The sequence below is a fragment of the Brassica napus genome, unplaced genomic scaffold, assembly GCF_020379485.1.
Source record: "Brassica napus cultivar Da-Ae unplaced genomic scaffold, Da-Ae ScsIHWf_1329;HRSCAF=1898, whole genome shotgun sequence".
Lineage (NCBI taxonomy): Eukaryota > Viridiplantae > Streptophyta > Magnoliopsida > Brassicales > Brassicaceae > Brassica > Brassica napus.
The window spans coordinates 1-14021 of record NW_026014745.1 but is presented as its reverse complement, the minus strand read 5'-3'; positions in this window follow the sequence as shown (position 1 = coordinate 14021).

Genomic DNA, 14021 nt, shown 5'->3' with positions numbered 1-14021 from the left:
GGAGATGGGCAAAGAGAGTCTACTAGCTCAGATAAGAGTGGAGAGTGGGAAGGAGATCCTAATGGGTCAAATGAGAGTGGTGCTCAATCAAGTGAAGATGGGCAAGAGGCACAAGAAGAACAAGTTCAGGAACAAGTTCAGGAGCTAAGAAGGAGCACAAGGGTGAAGAGAGATGCTTCCAACTGGGTAAACACGAGAGTGTATACACTTTTGTGTATTAGAGTGTGTTTAAGAACAATCAGATTGTTTTGTGTAAGATTAAAGAGATTAAGAGAATAAGTAGAGAGAGAATAGAGAGAATACTCAAAACTCCATTAATTAATTTAATGTCTCAGATACAAGTTATATATGAAGAGATAAGGATAATACAAAGAGGATTTCGAAATCATAAGCATGTGAAGTCAAGGGATAGGCTGTAAAGATGCTTCACATGCTTGGACAGGCTGTAAAGGTGCTTTACCTTTCCAGCTATGACCAGACCTTATCCAAACTACTCCTTCCTTATCCAGACTTCCTCTTGGGCGTGATCCACTCTCCAAAGGGATGCAAAGTAACTTCCTAAGCTTTTAACTTAGTTACCACAGTCAAACCGAAGTTACTGTGGTAAAACTCCAAAGTTACTAAACACTTTTGTGTATTAGAGTGTGTTTAAGAACAATCAGATTGTTTTGTGTAAGATTAAAGAGATTAAGAGAATAAGTAGAGAGAGAATAGAGAGAATACTCAAAACTCCATTAATTATTAAAGATGAGGTTTACAACATATTTATATGAGTGAGACAATCCATTTTCGAAATGTATCTGATAGGGTAGAGATTCAGAGCATGTGTAGTCAAAGAGAGCTATCCAAAAGCAGCCAATGGGAGTCTTCACATGCTTGATCCCTTTGGCATCTTTTACTAGATGCTGTCTACTTTACAGCCTGTCTCCAGCCTCTCTAGCTGTGAGGAAACCTTATCCAGACTGCCCCTTCCTTATCCAGAAGCTCCTTGGTCGTGGCTAACTCTCCAAGGTGAAGCAAGGTAAGTTTCCAAGCTTTTACTTAGTTACCACAGTAAAACAAAGTTACTGTGGTAAAACTCCAAAGTTACTGTATGTCTCAATCCTCTTTCTCTATCAATGTATTCACTCTTTATTACCTCATCTCAACACTCCCCCTCAAGCTTGACCATGTGGAACAAGTCAAGCTTGGAAACCATGAAGACCTCCCTCATTAAAAACCTCACCAAAGAAAACCCATTGGGATAAAACTTTGATGAGGGAAAAAGAGTGGAGACTCCATGGTTAAGGGGTTCAGCTCCTGGGAGTAAGATCAATGAGTCCAAGCCTGGATAGTATGGACTCCATTGTCTTCAATCTCGCTGCCTTGGTAAACACATCTGCAAGCTGATCTTCACTTCTTGTATAACATGGTAGAATCACTCCTAAGATAATCATCTGCCTCACCTTATGACAATCCACCTCTATGTGCTTTGTTCTCTCATGAAACACTGAGTTGGAGGCAATGTGGATAGCTGCTTGATTGTCACAATGCATAGTCATAGGAGTGCTCTGCTCAATCTCTAGATGCTTCAAGATCCCCTTAATCCACACCAACTCGTTTGTCAGCTTCAACATGGCTCTATACTCAGCTTCAGCACTTGAACAAGAGATAACCTTCTGCTTCTTACTCTTCCAAGTAACCAAGTTCCCTCCAATGAATGTACAATACCCAGTAGTTGATCTCCTGTCCACTCTATCTCCTGCCCAATCAGCATCACAATACCCAACCACTTCTGTACTGCCATTACAGCCCATCCAAACTCCTTGTCCAGCCGTCCCACTCAGATACCTCAGTATCCTATCAACCATCTTCCAGTGATGGACCTTTGGCGCCTGCATATGTTGACTCACTTGATTCACAGCAAAGCATATATCTGGCCTGGTAATAGTCAAGTAGATCAGCTTGCCAACCATCTTCCTATACAGCTTAGCATCCTCAAACAACTGGTTCTCTTCAACCTCCCCCTCACGTAAGACCTTATACCCCTCTTCAAGAGGTGTCTTGGCTACCTTTCCTCCAAGTACATCAGTCTCCTTCAGCATATCCATTGTATACTTCCTTTGACACATAAACAAACCCTCCTTGGATCTGCATATCTCAATCCCCAAGAAATACTTCATCTCTCCCAAGTCTTTGATATCAAACACAGACTTGAGGAACTCTTTAGTGGCTTTAATCCCAGCCTTATCACTCCCTGTGATAATCAAATCATCCACATATACCAGTATCACAATGATCCCTGATGGAGTAACCAAAGTGAAGAGTGTATGATCAAGTTCAGACTTCCTGAATCCTCTCCCATTGAGAGTTGTACTCAGCTTCCTGTACCAAGCTCTAGGAGACTGCTTAAGCCCATATATTGCCTTCTTCAATCTCAAAACATTCCCTGGTTTTACTAGATGCTCAAGACCAGGAGGAGGAAGCATGTATACCTCATCTTCTAGCTCACCTTGTAAGAAAGCATTCTTCACATCCATCTGCCACAAATCCCACTCCAAGTTTGTTGCAATGGACAACACAATCCGAACTGTGTGCAGCTTAGCTACTGGTGCAAAGGTATCAATGTAATCCTCTCCATAGGTCTGTGTAAATCCTCTTGCAACCAATCTGGTCTTCTTCCTATCAATCTGTCCATTTGCTAGATACTTGATTGTGAAGATCCATCTACTAGATACAGCCTTCTTTCCCTTAGGCAGCTCACTCTCATACCATGTATCATTTTTGATCATAGCACCTGCTTCAGCTCCCACTGATTCTTTCCATTCCTTGTCTAACATAGCTTCTTCATAAGTCCTTGGTACATAACTCTCATCCAGACTAATCATAAAGGCATAATGCTCCTCTGGAAACTCAGCAAAGGAACACACGGCTTGAGAAGGATGCTCCACAGCCTGGGCATTGTAGTACACTCTCGTGTTTACCCAGTTGGAAGGATCCCTCTTTATCCTTGTGCTCCTCCTCAAAGCTTGAACCTGATCTTCAGTTTGCACACTAGCCGGCTCCACTTGCTCTTCTCCACTAGATTGAACCTCATCCACTTCTCCACTAGACTGAACCTCATCCACTTCTCCACTAGACTGAACATTGTTCTCAACTTCTTGTGATATATCTTGATCATGAAGACCTGAATCCTCTTGGTTTTGCTCTTGCTCACCAGATTCAGTTCCATTCCCCCTCTCATGATCAAGAGGAGTTGTTCTTCCAGCTCCACCAGTCTGATTGGAAGGCTCTCTCCTTCCTGGTTCCTGATCCTGGGATAACCCTATCCCAAGCTTCTCCAACAACACTCTCAGTATTGTTGCCTTATCAGATGGAGCTTGAGACAAATCCTTCAGATTTTCCCACTCCTTTTCTTCATAATAACCTTTTGTTTCAACAAACTTCACTTCTCTAGATACCATCACCCTCCTTGCTTCAGGATCATAGCACTTGTACCCCTTCTGAGTGATAGAGTAACCAATGAACATAGCCTTAGTACTCTTTGCCTCCAGCTTGTTTCTCTGCTCTCCTGGAACCATGACATAGCACACACACCCAAAGACACGTAGGTGATCAATGACAGGTTTGCTCTTGTTCAACACTTCAAATGGAGACAGATTCTTCAATATCTTGGTTGGAACCCGGTTGATGAGATAGCAAGCAGTCTGCACAGCATCACTCCAAAAGCGTTTTGGGACATTTGCATGAAACATCATTGATCTAGCAACCTCCATCAAGTGCCTGTTCTTCCTCTCAGCTACACCATTCTGCTGTGGTGTATAAGGGCAGCTAGTCTGATGCACAATCCCATGCTTGGCTAGATGACTCTTGAAGGCATTGCTGATGTATTCACCTCCATTATCTGATCTCAGTACCTTCACAGTAGCATTGTATTGATTAGATACATATGCTTGGAAGTTCATAAATGCTTCTAGCACCCTATCTTTAGATGGAAGCAATGTAAGCCAAGTATACTTAGACTTCTCATCAATGAATGTCACAAAGTACTTCTGGCTATCTCTAGACAAACAAGGAGCAGTCCACACATCTGAATGAACTAGATCAAAGCAATGCTCATAAGTAGTTTCTGATGTTGGAAAAACAGTCCTACAATGCTTTCCTAATATGCATGCTTCACACTCCAAGTGATTAAATGACATATTAGGAATTATCAATTCAATAGCACGAGCATGAGGATGTCCCAATCTAGCATGCCAAGTAATACTATCAATCTTCTCATAAGTACTACTCAAACACATAGAATCAAAGGGTTTAGAGATCTTAGCCAATTGGAGCTGGTATAGATTATTCTTGCTGTCTCCTCTCCCAATGACCCTTCCAGTCTTCAAATCTTGGAACTCAACATCATCTGGCCTGAATACTACTTGACAGCCAAGATCAATCGTGGCTTTCCTCACAGATAGTAGATTTGAAGCAAACTGTGGCATGTAGAAGGCATCTGAGTCTTTATCAAATAGCTTGAGCTTTCCAACTCCTTCTATTGGAATCCTATCACCATTAGCTATCATCACACCCCCAGTAGCTTTCTTTACATCACTCATTAAGCTTCTGTCACTAATCATGTGATGACTTGCTCCAGAATCAACAATGATGGGTTTGTTGGATGTGGATGCTTTGGCAGGAGCACCTTGTCTCCGGGTCGTAGCCAAAGCATACACATACTTGACAAACTCATCCCATTCCTCCTTTGTGACAGGTTCATCCGCTCCTTTTGTCTCTAGCTTCCTCATAACCCCACTGCTCTCTACAGATTCTCCCATGTAAGCTGAGTAGAAACACTCTCCTACTTGCATACTCTCCTTGATATCCTTCCTCCATAATCTGCTCATCATAACCCACATCTTAGAAAGCTTTCTCAACTTTCCCTTCTTGCAGCTTGTACCTCTCTTCCATCTACCTGGCTTCTTGTTTATCTCCCACACATCACAAATGTGTTCAACCAGCTCACATATCTCTCCCATAAGAAAGCTAAAGATCACATCTTGCTTCCTCCTTCCTGTATGAGTTTTCACCATACCCAACTCTGATTCTACTTCTCTCAGCCTCCCCACAAGCTGATACAACTCGTCCTTCCCTTGTCCTAGACTATAGATCACGCCCTTGGCTTCATGAACCTCCAACCTTGCTGTCTGACCTTCTTCAGCAGCTACCTCCTTTAAAGGTTCTACCTTTACTTGAATCTCCTTCAAACTTGCTGTCTGATCTTTCTCAGCAGCTCTCACCTTTAAAGGCTCTTCCTTTACATGATTACTCCAAATCCCACAGCTTTCCAAAGCTGTCTCTACCCAACCTGACCAGATCCACTTGTTTTCTCTCCCTTTCTTCACTTGATAACTTGATCTTGTCTTCATCTCTCTGCTCACGTTTGACTCCATCAGATGTCCTCAATAAAACCCAGCAAATGAAGAACAGAGCTCAAAACCACCAAGAACACTCAAGAACATCAAGAACAGCTCAAGAACACAAAACCAGATTTTTAAGAACATGAATAACACACTTCCACCCTTTTAGTAACCTGGCTCTGATACCATAAACACTTTTGTGTATTAGAGTGTGTTTAAGAACAATCAGATTGTTTTGTGTAAGATTAAAGAGATTAAGAGAATAAGTAGAGAGAGAATAGAGAGAATACTCAAAACTCCATTAATTATTAAAGATGAGGTTTACAACATATTTATATGAGTGAGACAATCCATTTTCGAAATGTATCTGATAGGGTAGAGATTCAGAGCATGTGTAGTCAAAGAGAGCTATCCAAAAGCAGCCAATGGGAGTCTTCACATGCTTGATCCCTTTGGCATCTTTTACTAGATGCTGTCTACTTTACAGCCTGTCTCCAGCCTCTCTAGCTGTGAGGAAACCTTATCCAGACTGCCCCTTCCTTATCCAGAAGCTCCTTGGTCGTGGCTAACTCTCCAAGGTGAAGCAAGGTAAGTTTCCAAGCTTTTACTTAGTTACCACAGTAAAACAAAGTTACTGTGGTAAAAGTCCAAAGTTACTGTATGTCTCAATCCTCTTTCTCTATCAATGTATTCACTCTTTATTACCTCATCTCAACAGTTACTATCTCCCCCAATACTCTTCCTCTATCAATGTATCACCTCTTCTCAACACTCCCCCTCAAGCTTGACCATGTAGAACAAGTCAAGCTTGGAAACCATGAAGACCTCCCTCATTAAAAACCTCACCAAGGAAAACCCATTGGGATAAAACCTTGATGAGGGAAAAAGAGTGGAGACTCCATGGTTAAGGGGCTCAGCTCCTTGGAGTAAGATCAATGAGTCCAAGCCTTGATAGTATGGACTCCATTGTCTTTAATCTCGCTGCCTTAGTAAACACATCTGCAAGCTGTCTTCACTTCTTGTATAACATGGCAGTATCACTCCTAAGATAATCATCTGCCTCACCTTATGACAATCCACCTCTATGTGCTTTGTTCTCTCATGAAACACTGAGTTGGAGGCAATGTGGATAGCTGCTTGATTGTCACAATGCATAGTCATAGGAGTAGTCTGCTCAATCTCTAGATGCTTCAAGATCCCCTTGATCCACACCAACTCGTTTGTCAGCTTCAACATGGCTCTATACTCAGCTTCAGCACTTGAACAGGAGATAACCTTCTGCTTCTTACTCTTCCAAGTTACCAAGTTCCCTCCAATGAATGTACAATACCCAGTAGTTGATCTCCTGTCCACTCTATCTCCTGCCCAATCAGCATCACAATAACCAACCACTTCTGTACTGCCATTGCAGCCCATCCAAACTCCTTGTCCAGCCGTCCCACTTAAATACCTCAGTATCCTATCAACCATCTTCCAATGATGGACCTTTGGCGCCTGCATATGTTGACTCACTTGATTCACAGCGAAGCATATATCTGGCCTAGTAATTGTCAAGTAGATCAGCTTGCCAACCATCTTCCTGTATAGCTTAGGATCCTCAAACAGCTGCTTCTCTTCAACCTCCCCCTCACGCAGAACCTTATATCCCTCCTCGAGGGGTGTCTTAGCTATCTTTCCTCCAAGCACATCAGTCTCCTTCAACATATCCATAGTATACTTCCTTTGAGACATAAACAAACCCTCCTTTGATCTGCATATCTCAATGCCCAGAAAATACTTCATCTCTCCCAAATCCTTGATGTCAAACACAGATTTGAGAAACTCCTTAGTAGCTTGAATCCCTGCCTTATCACTCCCTGTGATAATCAAATCATCCACATACACTAGAATCACAATGATCCCTGAAGGTCCTGTCAAGGTGAAGAGAGTGTGATCTAATTCAGACTTCCTAAAGCCTCTCCCATTGAGTGTTGTACTCAGCTTCCTGTACCAAGCTCTAGGTGATTGTTTCAGCCCATATATTGCCTTCTTCAATCTCAAAACATTCCCTGGCTTTACTAGATGCTCAAGACCAGGAGGAGGAAGCATGTATACCTCATCTTCTAGCTCACCTTGTAAGAAAGCATTCTTCACATCCATCTGCCACAAATCCCACTCCAAGTTTGTTGCAATGGACAACACAATCCGAACTGTATGTAGCTTAGCTACTGGTGCAAAGGTATCAATGTAATCCTCTCCATAGGTCTGTGTAAATCCTCTTGCAACCAATCTGGTCTTCTTCCTATCAATCTGTCCATTTGCTAGATACTTGATTGTGAAGATCCATCTACTAGATACAGCCCTCTTTCCCTTAGGCAGCTCACTCTCATACCATGTATCATTTTTGATCATAGCACCTGCTTCAGCTCCCACTGATTCTTTCCATTCCTTGTCTAACATAGCTTCTTCATAAGTCCTTGGTACATAACTCTCATCCAGACTAATCATAAAGGCATAATGCTCCTCTGGAAACTCAGCAAAGGAACACACGGCTTGAGAAGGATGCTCCACAGCCTGGGCATTGTAGTACACTCTCGTGTTTACCCAGTTGGAAGGATCCCTCTTTATCCTTGTGCTCCTCCTCAAAGCTTGAACCTGATCTTCAGTTTGCACACTAGCCGGCTCCACTTGCTCTTCTTCTGAACTGGCCGGTCTGAGTTGTTCTTCTACACTAGACTGAACCTCATCCACTTCTCCACTAGACTGAACCTCATCCACTTCTCCACTAGACTGAACCTCATTGTTCTCAACTTCTTGTGATGTATCTTGATCATGAAGACCTGAATCCTCTTGGTTTTGCTCTTGCTCACCAGATTCAGTTCCATTCCCCCTCTCATGATCAAGAGGAGTTGTTCTTCCAGCTCCACCACTCTGATTGGAAGACTCTCTCCTTCCGGTTTCCTGATCCTGGGATAATCCTATCCCAAGCTTCTCTAACAACACTCTCAGTATTGTTGCCTTATCAGATGGAGCTTGAGACAAATCCTTCAGATTTTCCCACTCCTTTTCTTCATAATAACCTTTTGTTTCAACAAACTTCACTTCTCTAGATACCATCACTCTCCTTGCTTCAGGATCATAGCACTTGTACCCCTTCTGAGTGATAGAGTAACCAATGAACATAGCCTTAGTACTCTTTGCCTCCAGCTTGTTTCTCTGCTCTCCTGGAACCATGACATAGCACACACACCCAAAGACACGTAGATGATCAATGACAGGTTTACTCTTGTTCAATACCTCAAATGGAGACAGATTCTTCAATATCTTGGTTGGAACCCGGTTGATGAGATAGCAAGCAGTCTGCACAGCATCACTCCAAAAGCGTTTTGGGACATTTGCATGAAACATCATTGATCTAGCAACCTCCATCAAGTGCCTGTTCTTCCTCTCAGCTACCCCATTCTGCTGTGGTGTGTAAGGGCAGCTAGTCTGATGCACAATCCCATGCTTGGCTAGATGACTCTTGAAGGCATTGCTGATGTATTCACCTCCATTATCTGATCTCAGTACCTTCACAGTAGCATTGTATTGATTAGATACATATGCTTGGAAGTTCATAAATGCTTCTAGCACCCTATCTTTAGATGGAAGCAATGTAAGCCAAGTATACTTAGACTTCTCGTCAATGAATGTCACAAAGTACTTCTGGCTATCTCTAGACAAACAAGGAGCAGTCCACACATCTGAATGAACTAGATCAAAGCAATGCTCATAAGTAGTTTCTGATGTTGGAAAAACAGTCCTACAATGCTTCCCTAATATGCATGCTTCACACTCCAAGTGACTAAATGACATATTAGGAATTATCAATTCAATAGCACGAGCATGAGGATGTCCCAATCTAGCATGCCAAGTAATACTACCAATCTTCTCATAAGTACTACTCAAACACATAGAATCAAAGGGTTTAGAGGTCTTAGCCAATTGGAGCTGATATAGATTATTCTTGCTGTCTCCTCTCCCAATGACCCTTCCAGTCTTCAAATCTTGGAACTCAACATCATCTGGCCTGAATACTACTTGACAGCCAAGATCAATTGTGGCTTTCCTCACAGATAGCAAATTTGAAGCAAACTGTGGCATGTAGAAGGCATCTGAGTCTTTATCAAATAGCCTGAGCTTTCCAACTCCTTCTATTGGAATCCTATCACCATTAGCTATCATCACACTGTGAGATTTATAGAGTTCTCTTCTCTAGTTGTGTTTGTGTGTGTATAAACTCCAATGGAGAAAGATGAGAGCTTGCTCTAGGTGATTTAGAAAGAGAGATTGATGAGAGTGTTTACTTAAATCAGAAACAAAAGACTTTGAGAGATTAGGAGATTAAAGACTAAGAAAGGGAGAGATTAAAGAGAATCTGATTCAAGAACACAACTTCTTATTTCCATGAAGTGGAGAGGGGAAATCCCCCTTACTCCCTTAGTCTTTACAAATCGCCATTACTAAGCTTATATAAGCTCTTACAAGATGCAAATCATAAACCTAAATCTAATGGCTGATAATACTTGAAGTTTAAATGGATGGTTCAGATGGAGAGTTGGTCTGGTCTTCATCTGATTGGTTAAACTCTCTTTGCTGTCTGATTGGTTTATTTGAATCTGGTCAAGTAGAGACCAGCCTCTTATTGGCTCCTTTTAGGCTCCTGAATGTTCCCATGTATCTGTCCAGATACATGGTCAATACACAGCTCATGGACAGCTTGCACAGCCTGTCTCCCTTATCTCCAAACGGTACCAAGGATGTGCCAAAGACATCCGCGCCCTTCTTGGATTTGAATATCCTTATGGCTCCTTTATACATGAAGCCACACGAGTCTCTTCTTCTTGAGACTCAAGTTAGGTTGATCACAAACATTAGAGCATGTACGGATCATGCCATGTCCGTACACTGATGCCCTAAGTTTGCACCAAGCCTAAGACTCACAAATGGCCGAGTCTAAGCCGTACCGGCCTTGCCCTATCCTTTGTGTCCGTACATGGCCGTACCGGCCTTGCCCTATCTTTGCACACTCGTCCATTTGCTCCTCAACACTCTTCTAAGTCTTTCCAAGACTTTGCCCTTGCTTAGAACCACCATAAGAGACTTCTAGCTATCTTAAGACTCTTCATAACTCTTGATAGACAATCTCTATAAGACTTGCCCTATCTTTGTACCAGACCCAAACTCCTCCATACTTCTCCTTTGACACCATTTCTTTTCTTCAAGTTAACACACACCCCCAGTGGCTTTCTTTACATCACTCATTAAGCTTCTATCACTAATCATGTGATGACTTGCTCCAGAATCAACAATGATGGGTTTGTTGGATGTGGATGCTTTGGCAGGAGCACCTTGTCTCCGGGTCGTAGCCAAAGCATACACATACTTGACAAACTCATCCCATTCCTCCTTTGTGACACGCTCATCTGCTCCTTTGGTCTCTAGCTTCCTCATAACCCCACTGCTCTCTACAGATTCTCCCATGTAAGCTGAGTAGAAACACTCTCCTACTTGCATACTCTCCTTGATACCCTTCCTCCATAATCTGCTCATCATGACCCACATCTTAGAAAGTTTTCTCAACTTTCCCTTCTTGCAGCTTGTACCTCTCTTCCATCTACCTGGCTTCTTGTTTATCTCCCACACATCACAAATGTGTTCAACCAACTCACATATCTCTCCCATAAGAAAGCTAAAGATCACATCTTGCTTCCTCCTTCCTGTATGAGTTTTCACCATACCCAACTCTGATTCTACTTCTCTCAGCCTCCCCACAAGCTGATACAACTCGTCCTTCCTTTGTCTTAGACTATAGATCACGCCCTTGGCTTCATGACCCTCCAACCTTGCTGTCTGACCTTCTTCAGCAGCTACCTCCTTTAAAGGTTCTACCTTTACTTGAATCTCCTTCAAACTTGCTGTCTGATCTTTCTCAGCAGCTCTCACCTTTAAAGGCTCTTCCTTTACATGATTACTCCAAATCCCACAGCTTTCCAAAGCTGGCTCTACCCAATCTGACCAGATCCACTTGTTTTCTCTCCCTTTCTTCACTTGATAACTTGATCTTGTCTTCATCTCTCTGCTCACGTTTGACTCCATCAGATGTCCTCAATAAAACCCAGCAAATGAAGAACAGAGCTCAAAACCACCAAGAACACTCAAGAACATCAAGAACAGCTCAAGAACACAAAACCAGATTTTTTAAGAACATGAATAACACACTTCCACCCTTTTAGTAACCTGGCTCTGATACCATATACACTTTTGTGTATTAGAGTGTGTTTAAGAACAATCAGATTGTTTTGTGTAAGATTAAAGAGATTAAGAGAATAAGTAGAGAGAGAATAGAGAGAATACTCAAAACTCCATTAATTAATTTAATGTCTCAGATACAAGTTATATATGAAGAGATAAGGATAATACAAAGAGGATTTCGAAATCATAAGCATGTGAAGTCAAGGGATAGGCTGTAAAGATGCTTCACATGCTTGGACAGGCTGTAAAGGTGCTTTACCTTTCCAGCTATGACCAGACCTTATCCAAACTACTCCTTCCTTATCCAGACTTCCTCTTGGGCGTGATCCACTCTCCAAAGGGATGCAAAGTAACTTCCTAAGCTTTTAACTTAGTTACCACAGTCAAACCGAAGTTACTGTGGTAAAACTCCAAAGTTACTATCTGCCCCAATACTCTTCCTCTATCAATGTATCACCTCTTCTCAACAGAGTGTACTACAATGCCCAGGCTGTGGAGCATCATTCTCAAGCTATGTGTTCCTTTGCAGAGTTTCCGGACGAGCATACAGCCTTCACAGTAAGCTTGGATGAGAACTATATTCCAAGGACATATGAAGAAGCTATGGCTTTAAAGGAGTGGAGAGATTCAGTTGCTGATGAGTCCGGAGCCATGATTAAGAATGAAACGTGGTATGAGAGTGAGCTGCCTAAAGGGAAGAAGGCAGTGACTAGTAAATGGGTGTTCACAATCAAGTTTCATCCTGATGGGAGAATAGAGAGGCGCAAGTCAAGGTTGGTGGCAAGAGGATTTACTCAGACATATGGTGAGGACTATGTTGAGACCTTTGCTCCTGTGGCTAAACTTCATACTATCAGGATTGTATTATCTTTAGCTGTGAATCTTGAGTGGGATTTGTGGCAAATGGATGTGAAGAATGCATTCCTTCAAGGAGAGTTGGAAGATGAAGTATACATGCATCCACCACCAGGTCTTGAACATCTAGTAAAGAAGGGTAATGTGTTGAGGTTGAGGAAAGCTATCTATGGTCTCAAGCAGTCTCCAAGGGCATGGTACAACAAGTTGAGTACTACACTGAATGGGAGAGGGTTCAGAAAGTCAGAATTGGATCACACTCTCTTTACCCTAACCACCTCATCTGGTATTGTGGTGTTGCTTGTGTATGTGGATGATATCATCATCACAGGCAGTGATAAGGAAGGCATCAAGGCTACAAAGAGTATCTCAGGCTACAAAGGAGTATCTCAAGGCAAGTTTTGAGATTAAAGACTTGGGGGAAATGAAGTATTTCTTGGGATTGAGATATGCAGATCAAAGGAAGGATTGTTTATGTCCCAAAGGAAGTATGTGATTGATCTCTTGAAGGGAGCAGATGCCTATGGAGGAAAGACAGCCAAGATGCCAATGGAGGATGGTTACAAGGTTCCACGTGAGGGGAGATTGAGGATAGCAAGCCGTTCCATGATCCTAAGCTATATAGGAAGCTGGTGGGGAAGTTGATTTATCTTACCATTACTAGACCTGATGTGTGTTTTGCGGTGAATCAAGTCAGTCAACACATGCAAGTTCCTAAGGAGCACCATTGGCGGATGGTGGAAAGGATCTTGATGTATCTGAATGGAACTACTGGTCTTGGAGTATGGATGGGATGTAACAAGAGTACTGAGGTTGTAGGCTACTGTGATGCAGATTGGGCTGGAGACCGAGCAGACAGAAGATCAACCACAGGCTATTGTACATTCATTGGTGGTACTTGGTCACTTGGAAGAGTAAGAAGCAGAAGGTAGTGTCTTGCTCCAGTGCTGAGGCCGAGTATAGAGCAATGCTGAAGCTTACAAATGAGCTAGTGTGGATAAAAGGGATTTTGAAGCATCTTGGAGATTATTCAAGCAACGCCAATGACAATGCATTGTGATAATCAAGCAGCTATCCACATTGCATCTAATTCTGTGTTCCATGAGAGAACAAAGCACATTGAGGTTGATTGTCACAAGGTGAGGCAGATGATGATTCTTGGGTGATTCTACCTTGTTATACTCGGAGTGAGGATCAGTTAGCAGATGTGTTCACAAAGGCAGCAAGGCAAAAGACAATGGAGTCCATACACATCAGGTTAGGACTCATTGATCTCTCGCCTAAGGACTAGTCTATACACTCTCCATCATGTGATCTCTACTCTTTCTCATTCCTCTTAAGGTTTTGTCCCAATGGGTTTTCCTTAATGAGGTTTTAATGAGGGAGATCTCATGGTTCTTCAAGCTTGACTTGTTTCACATGGTCAAGCTTGAGGGGGAGTGTTGAGATGAGAGAATGTTTTGAGATGAGAGGATGAGAGCAGATACATGGATAGAGGAAGAGTATTTG